Genomic DNA, 17,776 nt, shown 5'->3' with positions numbered 1-17,776 from the left:
AGGAAAGTCCTGAATAGAAAAAACCTAGTTTTCCAACCATTCGAAATACTCAGGTTTGAATCGAACGACCTCTGTCCCCTCATCAGGATGATGGGCCATAACTGCAACCCATCGCATCAGTTTGGGCTCTCGAGGAAGCCCAGCTCCAACAATAAGGTGTTGTGGGACCAACATTGGGACCCTCTCTAGACCAAAGCTCACAACCAAATCCCCATAACCAAAGGTCTTCAGTTGTCCATTCTTGGCTCTGGTCAGTTGGCCTTTTACATTAGCCAACACAGCATCGCACCAGTTGAAGATGGTGCCTCGAAAGTAGTCAACTGCCATCCGCATCTGGGATCTGGTGGCAATATGTAGTGCGGCACTCCCGCAAAGCCTGGTAACAGTAAACGCGATCACCATGAGTTCAGGATGGGATATGGTTTTAATTTCTATCCCTTTGTCTCTAGCCTGGCTGTTGCAGAACTCTAGCCAGAGGCTATTAACAGACTGGCCACCTGCCCTAGTCCCGAATAGAGTCAAGTCTTCGCCTCTCTTAGGCAAACCAGTCAAAAAGTATATGTATGCTGGCTCAATTTCGAGCTGGTGGCCACCAATGAAGAAGCACTGGTCCTGTATGCGCCACCTGTCTACCAGCCACTACAAGAAGTCCACCTAGGCCCTCATGCTAGGTATGGCCCAGAATTTGTACAAGTCGCATGCCTTCAATGCATCGATCGAAGGTTGGTGATTTAACGTGGCAATATCTACGTCCTCATGCTCCCGTTCTCGCCAATCTAGCATGATGTACACTCTACATCCAACAAAAAGGCAAATTAGAATGCAAGAAATTAAATTGTTTGGGTCAATTTTGAGAATTTTTGGGTTAAAAACCCTTGCTGGGGGACTGCACCCTCTCTATTAGAGACAGTGCGTGGGTCCGCACCCTGCCTTCATGGAAGGTGCAGACCCCTGACTTTTTCCCCATTGAGAAAAAGTCAGGGTCCGTGGGCTGCCAGTGTTAAGCCCGCGGGCCCCCGCGCGCGGGTTTCTAGCCTAAAAACCCTCTAAAAAATGAAATAAAACCCTAAAACACAAATTGAAATGGTTGAAATTGAAGAGTAGGATGATGTGGATTACCTGGAGAAGACGACGTTCGATTCTGACAGATGGATTTTCCGCAATATTCACGGGAAGTTTCTGAACAAAAGCACTATTTTCTCACCCAAATCTTAAATGGTAAAAATGAATTGACGAAAGCCCTTTTTATAAGTTTTCTGATAAATGAATTGTAAATTTGTTTATGTTTCACTTTAAAAAGGTAACTTTTACAGGATTTTTATCCATCTCAAACAGGTATGAGTAATGTTTGCAATTTTTGTTCAGGATAACGGATTGTTCAGGTGAAATCGATCATTTTCGACGGAAAAAAACATTTAGAGTCACATTTAAGCTCTTTTCTGACTCCTAAAACATGAAAAGATCATCGAGTTTTTCTTTTTAACTCGTTAAAATGGAACTAAAAAGACGGTCCACTTACAACTCTTTTTTGACCGTAAAAACATGAAAAGATTGCCGGATTTTTGTCGTTTCAAATTCAATATTGGTTATAAAACGATGTGTCGTTGATAGTTTTTTTAATTTTTCGGATCAGGGGCACTAATTACGAAAAGTACTCCTTGGTTGTAAAGATCAAGCGGTTCTCTCAAGTATTATTTTATACTTTTTCGGGCTTGGGAGACACAAATTTACGAAAAAGGTCAACCCTGGAGTCTTCTTAAGTTTTTTCAGACTCTCTAAAATTGAAAAACGCCGAGTTTCTCCTATACTGGACTCATTAAAATTTAACAGTAAAGGACCTGTTTGATTACAAACAGGAGCGAACCACTCCTTCTTAGGGTTCGAATTTAAACTAATTTGGACTCATTCGAAGGATGAGCTTATAATCAAGCAAATTTTATCCTCCTCAAGCTTGTCAAAAATAAAGAGGTACTTGCCAGAAATGGTGGGGGAAAAGAGAGGAAAATGAGCCTGTTTGTCATACTTTGTAACCACTCTTGAACACGACACTTTTATTCACCTGGGTTGGGAAATCCTTTGCCTAACAGTTGATCAAACCACATTGAAAGTCTTCAGCCGGTTTCTGGGTATTAACTTTGGGTCAATTGTCACCAAACCATCTGCTGTGTCGTTATGTGTTCAAGAGGTCACTGCTAATAAAGCCATTCATTTGCAAATATTTGTCATCCATCTTGACCGTCCCTAAGTCAGTCCTTGCAACTAAATTTCTTCAACTTGATCTATGATTTCATGTTGTGGGCTTGCCTGCGACGGATCGCTTTCTATCGACTTCAGCTCATTATCTAGAAAGATGATCTAGAAATCGTCAGTACCTTGGGATCTGCATGCCTCAATGGAAGGTTTCTCGCCTTTGACGACAGGTTGCATCATTGACCTTCGATCAAAGGATTCTGTGACATGTTCGACATCAACACATCTATTCACATCTCATGGATTGTACTGGGTACTTTGAGAGCCATTGACATCACTGGTGGTTTCTCTCACACTTGTTAATAGTTTACATCATTGACTGGTAATCAAGTGGTTTCTACCATGTTCGACTTCAACACATTCATTCGCATGGATAGAATCGTACTGTTTCGGGAAGTAGAAATGAAGACCTTGGATCTAGTTTCCGCAATCCAGGCTGCGAGGAATTTTGTATTCATTATATTGTGGACTATTCATAAACAGATGGCTGTGTCCATACTGTGTCTACATGAGTCTATACTTATGATGTATTACAAGATCATTCCTATATCAGAGCAGTAGTTAGTTTTCTAAGTCAGTTTTGATCTGAGAATGGGAATGCCTACCTCAGTGATGATATGATCTCATATATATATCTTGCATTGAACGTTTTTACAGGTTCCGACCGGGCTCTCCACAAGATGATCCTCGAAATGATAAAGTACTTCACTCTTCTTAAATGATAAATGAAATCCTCATCTACTACAGACTTCGCACTTTAGGGGGCAATCTGTTACACAAAAATATCGTCACCATGATTATTTGCAGTCAGTATGGGTCTATCATCACTTGTACTGTCCTCCTAAGCAAGTCTCAGACCTCAGCTCTTCAAGTCAAGCTTTGAAAATGGGAGAAAGACATTGAAAATCAACAAAGCTCTGGTTCTGCACTTTCTCTCACTGTTTCCTGTGGTCCCGCACCCCCTGTTCACAAAAACTGCGTACCTTCCCGCTCTGTCCCTAAAGGAGTGGGTGCGGACCCCTGTAAAAGTAAAAAAGGAGCAAGTTTATTCTAAAAAACTCACTTTGGGTTAATTCTAGATGATTCTAGAAGGAATTTTGACGTGGATTGGTCGCTCTTAGGTTGTTCATGCATCCCAAAAGAGAAGGAGCTAATCCCTTGATGAGAGGAGCTATCCCTTGGAAGGAGGGCTTTATCCCTTTGAAGGAGGACCTAGTAACTTCCCTCCATTGCACTATAAATTAAGGCATTGGGCTGGTTGCTAGAGAGGTTAGAAGCTGAACATTTTTGAGGGTAAATGCTGGTGGAATTGAGATTTCCTAGTTAAGCTTGAGAGGAGAGATCACATACCTTTTTGGCTTCATTGGGAAGAGAGTGAAACTTGTCAAAGTAGAGGAGACTTCTTGTTGGACCCTGGGAGGAGCTTGTACAGCATCAAGGCACAGGTTGTAAAGTTCTTCTTTGATTTGAATTAATACAATCAGATTCATTTTTCTCAACAAATTGTCTTATGTCATTTGTTTCATGAATTCCTTGATCATCATGTTAAGTATGCTTTATGATATTGGCTTTTCAAGTGCTATTTAATTTGTTTGCTTGTTTGTGTTTGCAGATTCGCAACAAGGGAGCTCATTTGGATCAAAAGAGCGAGGCTTCCACAAACTTGCATTGGACCCAAGGTAGGCCTAAACACTTGTTTTCCTTTGTTTATAAATGCACATTTAGAGAAAGATAGTTTTTGATTGGCTTGCTTGTCACTAGATATCGTTAGATTCTAGGAAGGTCTATCTTGTCCGCAAGATCGACTCATTCTGTGTGACAGATGGCTTGAGTGTGTATGGTTATGAAAAATGAGTGAGTGCCTAGCTTATGTGAAAATGTTATGATTATGTTGCTTGGCCTTTTAGTTGTAGGGTGCTTTGACAGTTGTGATGGTATTGGTATGTGTGCGAAATAGGTATTACTTTGGTACAAGTAATATTAGTTTTGGTGCTACCATGGTATTGATATTACCATGGCATTGGTATTAGCACGATATTGCTATTACCATGTATTGTAGTGGCTACAACCACCCTCCAAATTTTTTCCTTAGCTTTATTTTGGAGCCTCCCTACCAACCATCCTTAGCATCATGTCTTGCACTATCTAAAATACATAGGCTTCAATTGAGTTTCAGTGGCCTGCCAGCCTGTACATGTCAACTTGTTTGCCTCTCACCACAGGATATAATTCCGGACATAGGCAATTTTCTGGTTGAGATGCTCCCCTTGAAAATTGCACAATTCTGGAGGCGAACTAGTCTTCGCTCCAGAAATTGCACAATCCTATTGGGTTGCAGAAATGCATAGTTCAACCAAGAAACCTTCCCCTTGAAAATTGCGTAGTGCAGCCCGACGTCGGGCTTCAACTCAGGAATTTTCCAGTTTTGACTGACAGCCAGGGCTTCAGTCCAGAAATTGCATAGTGCATGAGGGAAAGTTAGTCTTTCTCAGCCCAAAAACTACGTAAATCTCATCCACAGGCTTGCAGACCACTTCATGTGCTTTCAGGTTGAACGGTTCCCTCCAGGATCGAGCAATCATGATTTTCATGCATGGGATACTTTTCCTGAAAAGGAAAAAATCAAAAAGGAAAAAATCATCCCTAGATTTTAGGGATCCATTTTAGAAGTTGGAGGTTACATGCAAAAGCCATTTTGGAAACCTCTCGTCAAGTGTCATTGTTTCCTAGATTTTTGGCATGCATGTCAAAACCTTGATCTTATCAAAACTAATTCATTCAACACTGAATAAATCACTCCTCACATTGTTCTTGGAGCTATGATATCCCACTTCAAATCTAGGAATCTTCAGCACATTCAATTCAGCTTTTCCGGGTAAGTCTACTTTTCATGTCTTTTGTTGCTTTTTTGGCACTTTTTGTATTTCAGCTTGTGTGAGTGTTGTATTCTTGGTTTCAATGACCGTTTGATGTTGTTTTGATGTATGTTATCTTGTAGAAGCATTTTTTTAGTTTTCCTTTTCATCTCATTATCATCACATGCGTGCCACTCTTTCTACACTCATAGTCGTCGTTGAGGATACTCGCTTCACACACATGCTTTCTTTCCCGTTTTCTAAATTTTGAACTCACTGTTTTCATTCATGATCATTCACTCTTGCTTACACTTAGTCTAACCATGCATTTAAACCTTCTCACGTTTTCAGTCGCTTGTCGATGGGTCTGAGTCACCTTGGCCCTGACCTTGCCTTGCCCAGTCTGTAGTGCGCATCCCTAAGAATGAAGGTGTAGTGTTGTTTTAATCAACCTTAATTAACTCAGACTGCAACATTAATTGTCAACCCAGGGTAGGTCTTCCTGTTTCAATGGAGTTCACACTGTCCGTGCTGATACACTCCAGTCAAGCATAAGAAAATGCAGAAAAACTGTAAAAGGTGTCATTGATCTAAATTGCTGAATGAAACCGTGCGTGTGATACAAAAACACTCTACAAAATTAAATCACAACTTGAAGCTATTGAAGTAAAGGCACGCCACACAAGAAATAACATCTATTCCAGCTGGTTACTATTACTTTGTTGATTAACTCTGTGTAACAACATAAGATAAATAGAAACAACAACAAATGCAATCCACGATTTGTACAACAATAGCGAGAAACCATAAATCAATGAACTAAATTGAAATGTACACTACCTAACCACTGCAATCCCTACCAAAGAGGAGGGCCCTTCCTCCTCAGCAGGGCGCAGGAAGAACACAAAAAGTGATTAACGAATTAGTCAGAAAGTAATAGCAACATCACTATGCCAATTGATATTAAATAAATTAAGGATTACAAAAACAGAGCTATATGTCGTATGTTGATACATAAAAAGTCAAGTCTTTTATAATTTTTATGACCCGAAAATTAGAAAAACAGATCAATCATGAGAATCTCCCGATTCTCATGATGATCAAAAATAAAGAAGTTATAACCTATTGCTAAATAAATATACATCAATTATAATTGCTTGAGTCTTGTTGCTTAAAAACTAAACAATCCTACTTCTAACAGATGTTATGTGGAATAGTACCCACATTTCCAGCTTCGGTGCAACAACATTGAGAAAATGGTGGTTTGGTATGATGGAGCATAACTGACGACAACAGTGTTGATGTGATGGAAGATCCACACGAGGTGTAACAACATCTGATGTGTAACAGCAAACTTGTAACAACATCCAATGTGTAACAACAATCTATAACAGTAGCAACCTGTAACAGCACCTATTATATATAGCAACAATCTGTAACAACACTCAGGGTGTAACAATGAATCGTTCTACCCTTTCTTGCAGTTAATCCCTACTGCATTCCTACTTCATAGCTTCATTCTCGTGAGCTAACACCCGAAAAGATGAACTTCCTAACATACTCCTTCAATGCTCTCCCAGTTAGCCACAAAAATGGAATAAAGCTCGTATTATTCGGTAAAATACAAAAAAGTAACACAACAGTAAAATGGAATAAAAATGTAAGAAAACAAAGAGTTTGGTCATATAAGGGCATAGGCTTGGAGGACAGAAAAGTCAAAATAGGAGAAAGAATGTGCAGAAAATAGGTAAAAAAACCACACGCAATAGAAGGCTCTGTCTTCCTCCCATAAAATCGCAAAATTGGCCAGAATTGACCCCTAAGCTTTCTTTGTGCAATTCTGGGAGGCAATGCCCAGTTGGACCTAGAAAATGCGCAATGCAGTTTGCTGGGTTTGCATGCACTTGTTGAATGAAATTGTGTATTACGCAGTTTCAGTCCTCAGTAAGCTAGGCTGTACTGTGCATTGTGCAGTTCTAGTAGTCACTTAACCTCCCGACAGCCCAGATTGTGCCTTGCATAGTTTTGGCAGTCAATCTCCCATTCTACTGGTGGAAATTGCGCAATATTCACAATCAGTCACAAAGGTATGTTGCGAGTCATTCCTTAAGTTTGTTTTAGTTTCAATTGACAGATTGCTTACCATTAGTGTTTCTATGTCTCTAGATATCATAGGTATTCACCTACCTCTCAGCATCACAAGCACAATTGCCTCCAAGAGAGTAGAGTCAAAGGACATCGTTGAGAGTGCAACTCGGGACACAATTGAACAAGTGTCTATGAGCTTGCCTATCTATGAAGAGACCAAGTTGTTCATAGACAAGGATATCAAGATGAAATGGTAGCGGAATCACAACAAGTAGCACCATCAACAATAGTAGAAGGTATCATATCTGCATGTGATAAAGGTAAGAGGAAGGTTGTTGATAGTGCAGAGGCAAAGAAAAACTGCAAGTTCACAATAGATTCACTTGTGATGAAAGTAGCTTTGGAGATTGAGGCTAAGAGGTGACAACACAACAAGATGATCACGCAAAGCAAAGAAAGAAACATAGGATGGAGGAAACAAAGGAGTTGTAGGAGTTGAAGCAACAACTCAGGGAAGAATAGGAGTTGTGCAGAGGAGAGAAGGAAGCGCAGCAGGAATAGGTACAATAGGAGGTGCAACATGCACATATTGATGAAACTAGGCCCATACAGGTTATAGACCCGTCCCATCTGCTGGCATAGAGCAGATAGGGTGAGAAGTACTGTTGATCACATGCACAGGTGTTCAGGAGTATGGATGTCATTGTGCACACGCATGTGATCCCATCCATTGGCACATTCACTGAGGCAAAGACAGAGAACCAAGTATGATTAGAGCTGGACATGTACTTCAATGAGTTGATGCGCATAGCCACCGACATAGACTTAGAGATCAACGCAGACACTATGCATTAGTATGTTGTTGGCCTAGATGCGCTCAAGACTATGATGCACATGTTATCAAATGAGTTAGACAGAGGAGCCAAATCAGTGTACCTTGATGCAACAGAGGCAAGAGTTCGCTTCCAGAAGGATGTCACCACAGAGTACACGGACACCATCACATACTATCCAACTTGGCATCGGTTCGCCACCGTGGATCATTGTGAGGATATCGAAGAGTTAGTCTTCCCACAACTATCTGAGTCTTAGTGATGTCTTGCATGGCTTACTCAAGCCTATTTTGTCTCATATGGCTACATGTGCAGATTGTAATGTAACATCTTGTAAAAGTGAAAGAACAAGTGTTGATAATAGAATGTAACAATCATGTAGTAGTTGAAGAGTCATGAGGGTAGGTGAAGAGCCACAAAAGGGAATGTCAAGGGTCACCCCACCCTTTGCTATTTATAGAACCTCATAACTCATTGTACATGCTTTTGGGAGCCAAGCTTCCTATAGGTATATCTTAGAGAAAACTTGGAGTGTATTGTAACGAGCCTTGGCTTCTCCACAGTGTAAAATTAGTATATCTCTTTGGAGGAGCAGGCCGCAGTGACTGTAACGTTTTGTTGTCGGACTTGTGGTTGGTCATAATTGTATGTATGACTGGAGGTTTCACTTTCTTAATATAACAAAGCCAACAAATTTCATGCATATGTTTTTATTGTATTTCATCTATCTTGGTTACTCTAATGATATGTGTATTTGCTATTTATGCATATATGTATGGAATTTTATATATATGTTTATATTAATTGTATCGAGATGTGTTGTTGGTTTAACCATCACTTTGGATCATTGGCTAACCTTCTTTCCAGCTTGTGATGTATCCCTCTCGTGTGTTCCCTTTCATGCTGCACGCTGTCACAGGTTTCCAAGGGGCACACTCATACCCCCATTAAGTGTGTTAGACCCATTCATGCACCTTCCTTGACTTGTTGCACATGTCATACCCTTGCTACCAACGGGGTCATATTACTCACCTCTGCGCGCAACCGCAGTCAAGGAGATACCATACTACCCCACTGCTGGGAATCCTACACCAAACGGTCTAGGGTCTAGTTGGAACTTCTTATTGGGGATATCCCCTAACATGTTGGTGGGTCCAACACTGTCAACACCATGGTACATGTGTCCTAGGTATTGAAATAACCATGGTATTTTCCTTTGGTATTGGTTTGGATATTACCATGGTACAAGTGTCCTAAGTATTGGAATAACCATGGTGTTTTCCCTTGGCATTGGTTTGGAGATTATCATGGTACAGGTGTCCTAAGTATTGACATAACCATGGTATTTGCTTGAGGTATTTATTTGGATATTGTTGAGAATTATTTGACATATACTTTTGTGAGAATATTGAGCTATTTATTTTTGGAGGTGAGAGGGGATTGATGGTGTGTGAGTGTGAGAGTGTGCTACAATGTTCTATCTAGCATATTGCATATCTGTATCTATGTGGAGGTGTATGATTTATCATATATTATTTTCAGATCAGAGTGGCTACTGGGTTTCTCACATTGAGTGGATTTGAGAAGCCAGTCTCAAACATTTTGAAACATGGTTCACATGGAGGAGTTGCATGCATAGAGACCTCATGCTTGCAAAAACTAGTAGACAGTGATTAGAGGAGGATAATCTCAATACAATGGTAGTTGGATAGTCTAATGGTTGTTGGGAAAGGCTCATTGGTTGTGGAGGCTTCTAGTAGATGTTTATTTGTAGTTGTGTGATTAGGTACTTCCCATCTGATGAATGTTAGCACACTATTATAGGAGTCGAGTCTTCTAGCTAGTGGGTGCTAGCTACTTCACGTACAAATTTGTTTAACTATTAATAGAATATTTAAGCAGTAGAAAAAATGAGTCGTTTTTTTCCCTGGAGAGGGTTTTCATACAGAAAAATTGCATCCATTTATGTGCATGAATATGATACTATTTTTTTTACATGTTGATTTTCTATCTATTCATATGTTAGCTAATAGGTTACTGATTCTTGGTTGTTTTTATAAAAAAAAATTAAAAATAAAATAAACCCTTGCACTAGTGATTCACTCCCCCCTCTCAGTAGTGAGCTTATTCCTAACAATTGGTATCAAAGCGGGGTTCTTGCAGTGAAGCTTGATCTACCATGGAAAATAACAAGAGGAAGCAATCTTAGAAGAAGAAGGGCTGCAAAAAAATAAAAAATGCTACGAAATTTGAAGAGCCTCTCCTCCTGGTAAAAGGTATGGAAAACATTATTTTCATTCATGGAAATTTTCCTTGTCAATCTAGTGATTGTTAGAAAATTATATATTACATATCAATGGAACACATAAAATATATTGCAGAAATATAAAAATAGAAAACACATAAAACAAGAGAGACATAAATATATGTGGTTCACCCAATTTGGGCTATGTCCATAGAGAAACAACCAGTCCTTCCTTTTATATTATCCAACAAACTGAAGAGATACAACCTACAGTAGATCCGCTGTAATTCGCTCTTCGCGCTCACACGATCTCCTCTCTCTTTCTCACTCAGAATACAGATCTACATAGATGTAATACAATTCCATGATATATAGCGAGGGGGTGCCTTCTAGGGAAAAAAAACCTAAATTAAACATAACTTATACCGTCAGATCTCTGCCTAATGAATGGCCCATATTGACTACGAAATTACAACATTTTACAAGGCAATTTTACATCTATTTTAGCTTCGGGGGCACTGCCCCCGATCTAGCACCAGGGTGGGGGGTGCCTCCCAAAGATCGCAGCCACCCCCCCCAGGACCACCCTTGCAGTGCAAATATTATGGGTGGTGTTGCCGCCATGTTACGAATTGGGGTCTAATGCGGTGATACCTCTGAATAAAGAAGATAATCAAGCTCCACACCCAAAAATCTCCCACACGGAGACTGATTATAACAATTCCACAGCTACTTCATTTGCTTGAAAATGACTCCACTTTGGACTTGGATATTTCTCATCTTCTTTATCATACTTGAATACCAATTTAAACTGAGCGGAATCTCAGTTTCTCCCTAGTTACAAATTTTTTTAACATATCTGCAGGATTCTAGCTAGTGTGTATCTTTTCCAGCTTCAACTGTCCATCTTCCAATGCTGGCCGTATGAAATGGTACTTGAGTTGTATATGTTTAGTCTTGGAATGAAATGCATAGTTCTTTGCAAGATGTATGGCACTCTGGATGTCATTGTATAACTTGCCCAACTCCTACTTCTTACCAAATTCATCCAGAAACCTTTGTAACCAAATCATTTCTTTACTAGCCTCTGTAGTAGCAACATACTCTGCTTCTGTTGTTAAGAGTGCAACACCTTGTAGTTTTGAAAACTAATTGACAATTTTTCCACCTACAGTAAACACATACCCTGTTGTGCTCCTCTTGTTATCTCTATCTCTTGCCATATCTGCATCAATATATCCCTGTAGAGCAATGTTTGAACCACCAAAGCATAATTCTTGATTTGTGGTACCTCTCAAATACCTGAAAATCCACTTCACCGCCATCCAATTTTATTTTACTGGATTGTTCATATACTTGCTTACAACTCCCACTGCATGTGTAATATCAGGCCTTGTGCAGACCATTGCATACATTAAGCTTCCAACTGCTGATGCATATGGAACTTTAGACATATAAGCCATTTCTTCTTGAGTCCTGGGACACACCTCCTTACTTAGTTTGAAATGGCTAGCCAAAGGTATACTAACTGGTTTTTCATTCTTCATATTAAATCTTTTCAACACCTTTTATATGTACTCACTCTGAGACAATGTTAATTTTCAATTCTTCTTGTCTCTAGTTAATCTCATACCAAGGATTTGTTTCGCAGCACCCAAATCCTTCATTGCAAATGAGTTTGCCAATTTTCTTTTGAGCACATTTATTTCTTGCATGTTAGAACTTGCAACAAGCATGTCATCTACATATAATAAAAATATAATATAGCTGCCATCATTTTTCCTTTTGAGATAAATACAATGATCAAAGTGACATCTAGTATAACCTTGTTTAGACATAAACCTGTCAAATCTTAGATACCACTGCCTTGGAGCCTATTTTAAGCCCTAAAAGCTCTTCTTCAACCTACACACTAGTCTCTCATTCCCTTTTACCTCATATCCTTATGGCTTCTGCATATATGTATATTTCTTCCTCCAAATCCCCTTGGAGAAAGGCTATCTTTACATCTAACTACTCAAGATGCAAATCTTCAGCTTCTACTAGACTTAAAATAGTTCTTATTGAAGTCAGTTTAACAACAGGAGAAAATATCTCATCAAAATATATACCCTTTTTCTGTGCAAACCCCTTCACCACAAGTCTAGCTTTATACCTTTTTCTACCTCCATCTTCTTCCTTCAACCTATAAACCCATTTATTCTATAATGTTGTTTTACCTGTAGGAAACATGACTAAGTCCCAAGTCTGGTTATGTGCTAAGGAATCCATCTCTTCTTTCATGGCTTGCTCCCACTTCTTCCTAGTTTCTACCTGCACTTCTTCCTCATAACATTCTGATTCACCAGAATGTGTCAACAATACATAATATAATGAAGGAGAGTATCATTCAGGGGGTCTAATTATCCTAGTAGATCTTCTAACACCACTTTCAGGTCCTTGAGGTGCTTGTTATTGTTGTGGTTCCTGTTATTGTTATGGTTGTTGATCATTATGATTTTCAGGCACCATCACTTTTTCTGTGATCTCATCAAGCATTGTGTATTCTCTGTTTTCTTTTTCCTATTTCTTTTCCTGTAGCTGATCCTTATACAAAACCTTTTCATTGAATATGACATCTCTGCTTCTAATGATTTTGTGTTTTTCATAATCATAAAAGCGATAACCAAAATCATTAACACCATATCCAATAAAGGTACATTTCTTTGATTTTTCCTCAAGCTTTGTTCTATTTTCTTTATTAATGTGAACAAAGGCTTCACAACCAAAAGTCTTTAAAAATGAGTAGTTTACCTTTTTACTTGTCCATGCTTCCTCTGGAATATTACCATCCAAGGAACTTGAAGGCCCTATATTTATTAGATAAACAACAATATCTATAACATCTGCCCAAAATTTTAAAGGCAATCCTGCATGCAATCTCATGCACCTTGCATGCTCCATGATTGTCATGTTCATCCTTTCTGACACACCATTTTCTTGTGGTGTTCTTGGAACTGTCTTCTCTCTGCAAATTCCATTCTCTGAACAATACCTATGAAACTCATTGTTGCAATGTTCACATCCATTGTCTGATTTGAGACACTTCAACCTTTTTCCTTTCTAATTTTCAAGCAAAGCTTTCCATTTCTGAGCAGGTCCCCATACATCTGTATGCACAAGCTCTAATTTTTCACTCTTATTTTCTTTCCCAACTCTGAGGAATCTGACTCTTCTGTTTCCCATAAACACAATTCTCACAGAATTTTAAATCAACGTTCTTCAAACCTGGCAACAAATTTATTGAATAAAGAATTTGCATCCCCTTCTCACTCATGTGCCCAAGCCTATGATGCCACAATGTCGTATCTTCTCCTATAGAGATTAAAGCATCAACAGAATTAGAAATACCATTGCATAAATACAATGTACCAAACTTTTCTCATTTTTCTATTACCAGGGATCCTTTAGTGACCTTTCAGGTTTTACCTATAAAAGTAGTCACACAACCTTTACCTCCCAACTGCCCTGTTGAAATTATATTTTTCTTTAGATTTGGAATATGCCTTACATCCTTCAATAGCCATTGATTTCCATTCCACTATTTTATTAAAACTGTACCCATTCCAATGATTTTACAGGGTTTATCACCACCCAATCGAACCTGTCCAAAATATCCTTGAACATAATCATGAAAATGTTTCCTATCAGGTGTGGCATGGAATGAGGCCCCTGAATCTACCACCCAGACATCAATAATATTTTCTAATGAAAGAATCAAAGCATCTTGCAACACATCACCCATGAAATTCACCTCATGATTCTTTTCTTGTTGCATGTCTCCTTCTTTTCCCTTCCGAGACTTGTAGTCTTTCTTCAAGTGTCCTTTCTTCTCGCATTTCCAGCACACTATCCCCGATCTAGACTTGGATATTCCTTTTCTTGACTTACTGCAATATCCTAGGCCCTGTCCTCTTTCCATTTTTCTTCCCCTAGTCTTTGTAGTCAAATCATTACCCGATGTCTCACTAGAGCTTTTCCGTCGCATTTCCTCGCTAAGGATTGCATCGATAACATCATCAAACTTTAAAGCACTAGATATAGAGACAAAGTTACTAATGGCCATAACTAAACCATTCCAACTTTCTGGAAATGAGCAAAGAAATAACAGAGCCATAACTTCATCATCAAAAGTTACCCCTACAGAACTTAACTGACTATTAACTGTATTAAATTCATTTAAATGATCAACAACAGATCCACCTTCTAACATCTTCATATTAAATAAATTCTTCATAAGAAATACCTTATTTGAGGCCGAGGGTTTTTCATATAGTTTGGACAATGCCAACATTAAACCCTTTGTTGTCGTTTCCTTTGAAATATTAAAGGCTACTGACGCCACTAGGCACAACTGTATTGTTCCAAGTGCCTTTCTGTCGAAAATATCCCATTCTGTGTCTGTCATATTCGTTGGCTTCTTTGTCTTTTTGCTTAATGGTTGGTACAGATCTTTCTAGTACAAATAACCTTCCATCTGTATCTTCCATAGCTGGTAGTTTGGGCCATTACATTTTTCGACCATAAACCTACCATCTTCCGCCATTTCTCCCACTCGAACTAGGAGCCCTTTTATCTTGCGAGTTTATCAACCAAATAGAACTTCGGGTTTGATATAAGTTGTTAGAAAATTATATATTACATATCAATGGAACACATAAAATATATTGCAAAAATATAAACACAGAAAACACATAAAACAAGAGAGACACAGATATACGTCGTTCACCCAATTTGGGCTACGTCCACAGAGAAATAGTTGGTCCTTCCTTTTATATTATCCAACAAACTGAAGAGATACAACCTACAACAGATCCACTGTGATTCCCTCTTCGCTCTCACACAATACCCTCTCTCTTTCTCACTCAGAATATAGATATAAATAAACGCAATACAATTCCATCATATATAGCGAGGGGGTGCCTTCTAGGGCAAAAAAACATAAATTAAACATAACTTCTACCATCAGATCTCTGCCTAATAAACGACCCAGATTGACTACAAAATTACAACATTTTACAAGGAAATTTTACATCTATTTTTAACTTCGGGGGCACTGCCCTCGATCCCATGCTAGGGGGGCTCCCAAAGATCGCAGCCACCACCCCTGGACCCCACTTGCGGCACAAATATTACGGGCGGTGTTTCTACCACATTACGAACTAGGGTCCAATGCGGTGATACCTCTGAATAAAGAAGATAATCAGGCTCCACACCCAATAATGATGATGATTTTTGTATTATAGAAGGTGAATATAATTAGTGTTTTGAAGTTAACTCCTCAAGAGGCAAGGAAGGTGTATTTCCAGTGTAGGAATCTAAAGATGAAGAGCTTAAGAGTCTAGTCACCCTTGAAGCAGAAAATAGAGCTTAAGAAGGATTGATAGAGAAGCTCATATGGGAAAATCAAGATCTGAAGAAATTGCTCAAATTCTTGAGGAAAGAGAGGATGCATTCAAGGAAGAAATTTCTGATTTGAAAAATCAGTTGGAGAAGGAAAGGAAGAATTAGGATGAGATTGAGAATCAACTTAAGATTCAGATTACCCATTGTAAGAAATTAGAAATAGAAATAGAAGAGAGTAGATTGAGCCGAAGAGGAGAAAATGAGACGACTATTGATAAACTCAAAGCAAAAAATTCCAACAAAGATTAAGGAAAGTTTCATCAAGATCAGAAGCCAAAGAATGTGATAAAGAAAGGTATGATAAATATTAGATGTTTTAAATGTCAGAGTTTTGGTCATATTTTAGCTAATTGTAGAAAAAAATGACAATATTTTCCCAGCAAAAGAAGTAGTAAGATGAGAAGGATTCTCAAGCATCCAATCAAGGAAGAGCGGTCCCATCAGTTTCCAGGTACAAAAATGCATTTTATGGGTATTTTTACCTATGTAATGGCTTTGGGAATCTGCTAACTATAGGGTTAATGGCACAAGAAGTAGAAAGCAGACCAGCCAAATATTTGATCTTTTCCCTCAATTTCTTAAACACGTCAGATGTTATTTTTGTGACAATTCAGTCCATGAGGTCAAAGAATGTAAATATCCTCTTTCTGTCATGGAATCTAGACGAAAGAAGAATATTTTTGGTGAAATTTCCAACATGGATCAAAACAACTTGCAAGTGAGCTCCAGAATAATCTATAGGAGAAAACAACAACTAAAAGAAAGAGATCATATTGTTTAAGTCTAGAAAAGAAAGAAGATAAAAGAAGATTGAGACGAGTCCGACCTAGGGGGGGGGTGGGCATGAAGAAAATTTCATAAATTTAGGGGGATCTCCTCCTAGAAAAGAGATTTTCTTCATCAACTAAATTAAATTTTATTTCTAGCAAGAGGAGTGCATTTTTATTCACAACGCTAAGAATAAAAAGTGGTATGTTCGATTGGTGTGAAGAAGATATAGATGAATGGAATTCTAGAGGTATGCATGTAACTTTTTAATGGGTCACATGAGGTTCTGGGTGTATTGATATTGAAATTGTTGAAATATGGCAACAAGAATATTCCAATTTAATTTGTCCTTGAATTAAATTGTGAATTAAAATCGAATTTAGTCTTAACAACTACTTGGAAATAATTAATTAATTTATTTCAAATTAATTAGTTGGAGAAATTCAAGTTAGAAGTCGTTCTGAAGTCATGCAAGAGTTATCCCTTAAATTAAGGAGATAAGATTGAGTTATAATTAGTTAACTCAGTTTACTGAGTTAAGTCCAGTTAAATTAGTTCCAAACTATTTGAGGAATTAATAGTGAGTTAACAGTCAATTGATGCATTAATGCACTCAACTAGTGTTACTGTAGTTAACTGAAGATTCCCTCATCAGAAACTCATGCACGTCTATTATGAGAAAGACCCAGTTGAGATTAATGCTCAAGGATAGTGTACTATCATTTGCATGTGTTTTCTCATGGAGAAAACTCATGCATGCAGTCAAGGATTCATCCTTGAGGATTGTGCAATTTTGAAGTCTAATCATCCACAAGGAACAACGCGAGGAAATAGGAGCTTGGAGGGAAGAGAGGAAGGCTGGAGAGAGGCCAAGATTACCTGTGAGCATTTGTGAGGATTGTATTGAGAGATGGCTAGCTATGAGAGCTAAGGCTTTGTATAATTCCTATGTATTTCCACCATGTATGATAATAAAATAGTGTGGGGTTTTTATCTAAGACTTTCCCTAAAGTATTTTCATGTGTATTGTGCCATTGATTCTTCTTCTTTTGGTTATATTGTTCAGCTCGACCTTTAAGCTTTTGCAAATTGATAGTAGAGGTAGGTTATAGTATTATGCTTTGATTTATATTGCATTATCAGGTTAACCTATCATAGATTTTCTACATGGTATCAGAGCTGTGAACAATATACTTAGAAGAGAATTCGAAGTTTGAAGTTTGGGGTTGCAAGTGCAAATCAAATTCATATCATACTTCAAGGTTGGCCAATGACGTTCTATGGCTTGAGAC

This window comes from Pinus tabuliformis, chromosome 7, assembly GCF_031772625.1.
Source record: "Pinus tabuliformis cultivar Carrire ecotype Pingquan chromosome 7, CPIR1, whole genome shotgun sequence".
Taxonomy (NCBI): domain Eukaryota; kingdom Viridiplantae; phylum Streptophyta; class Pinopsida; order Pinales; family Pinaceae; genus Pinus; species Pinus tabuliformis.
Note: the sequence above shows the minus strand (reverse complement) of the source record.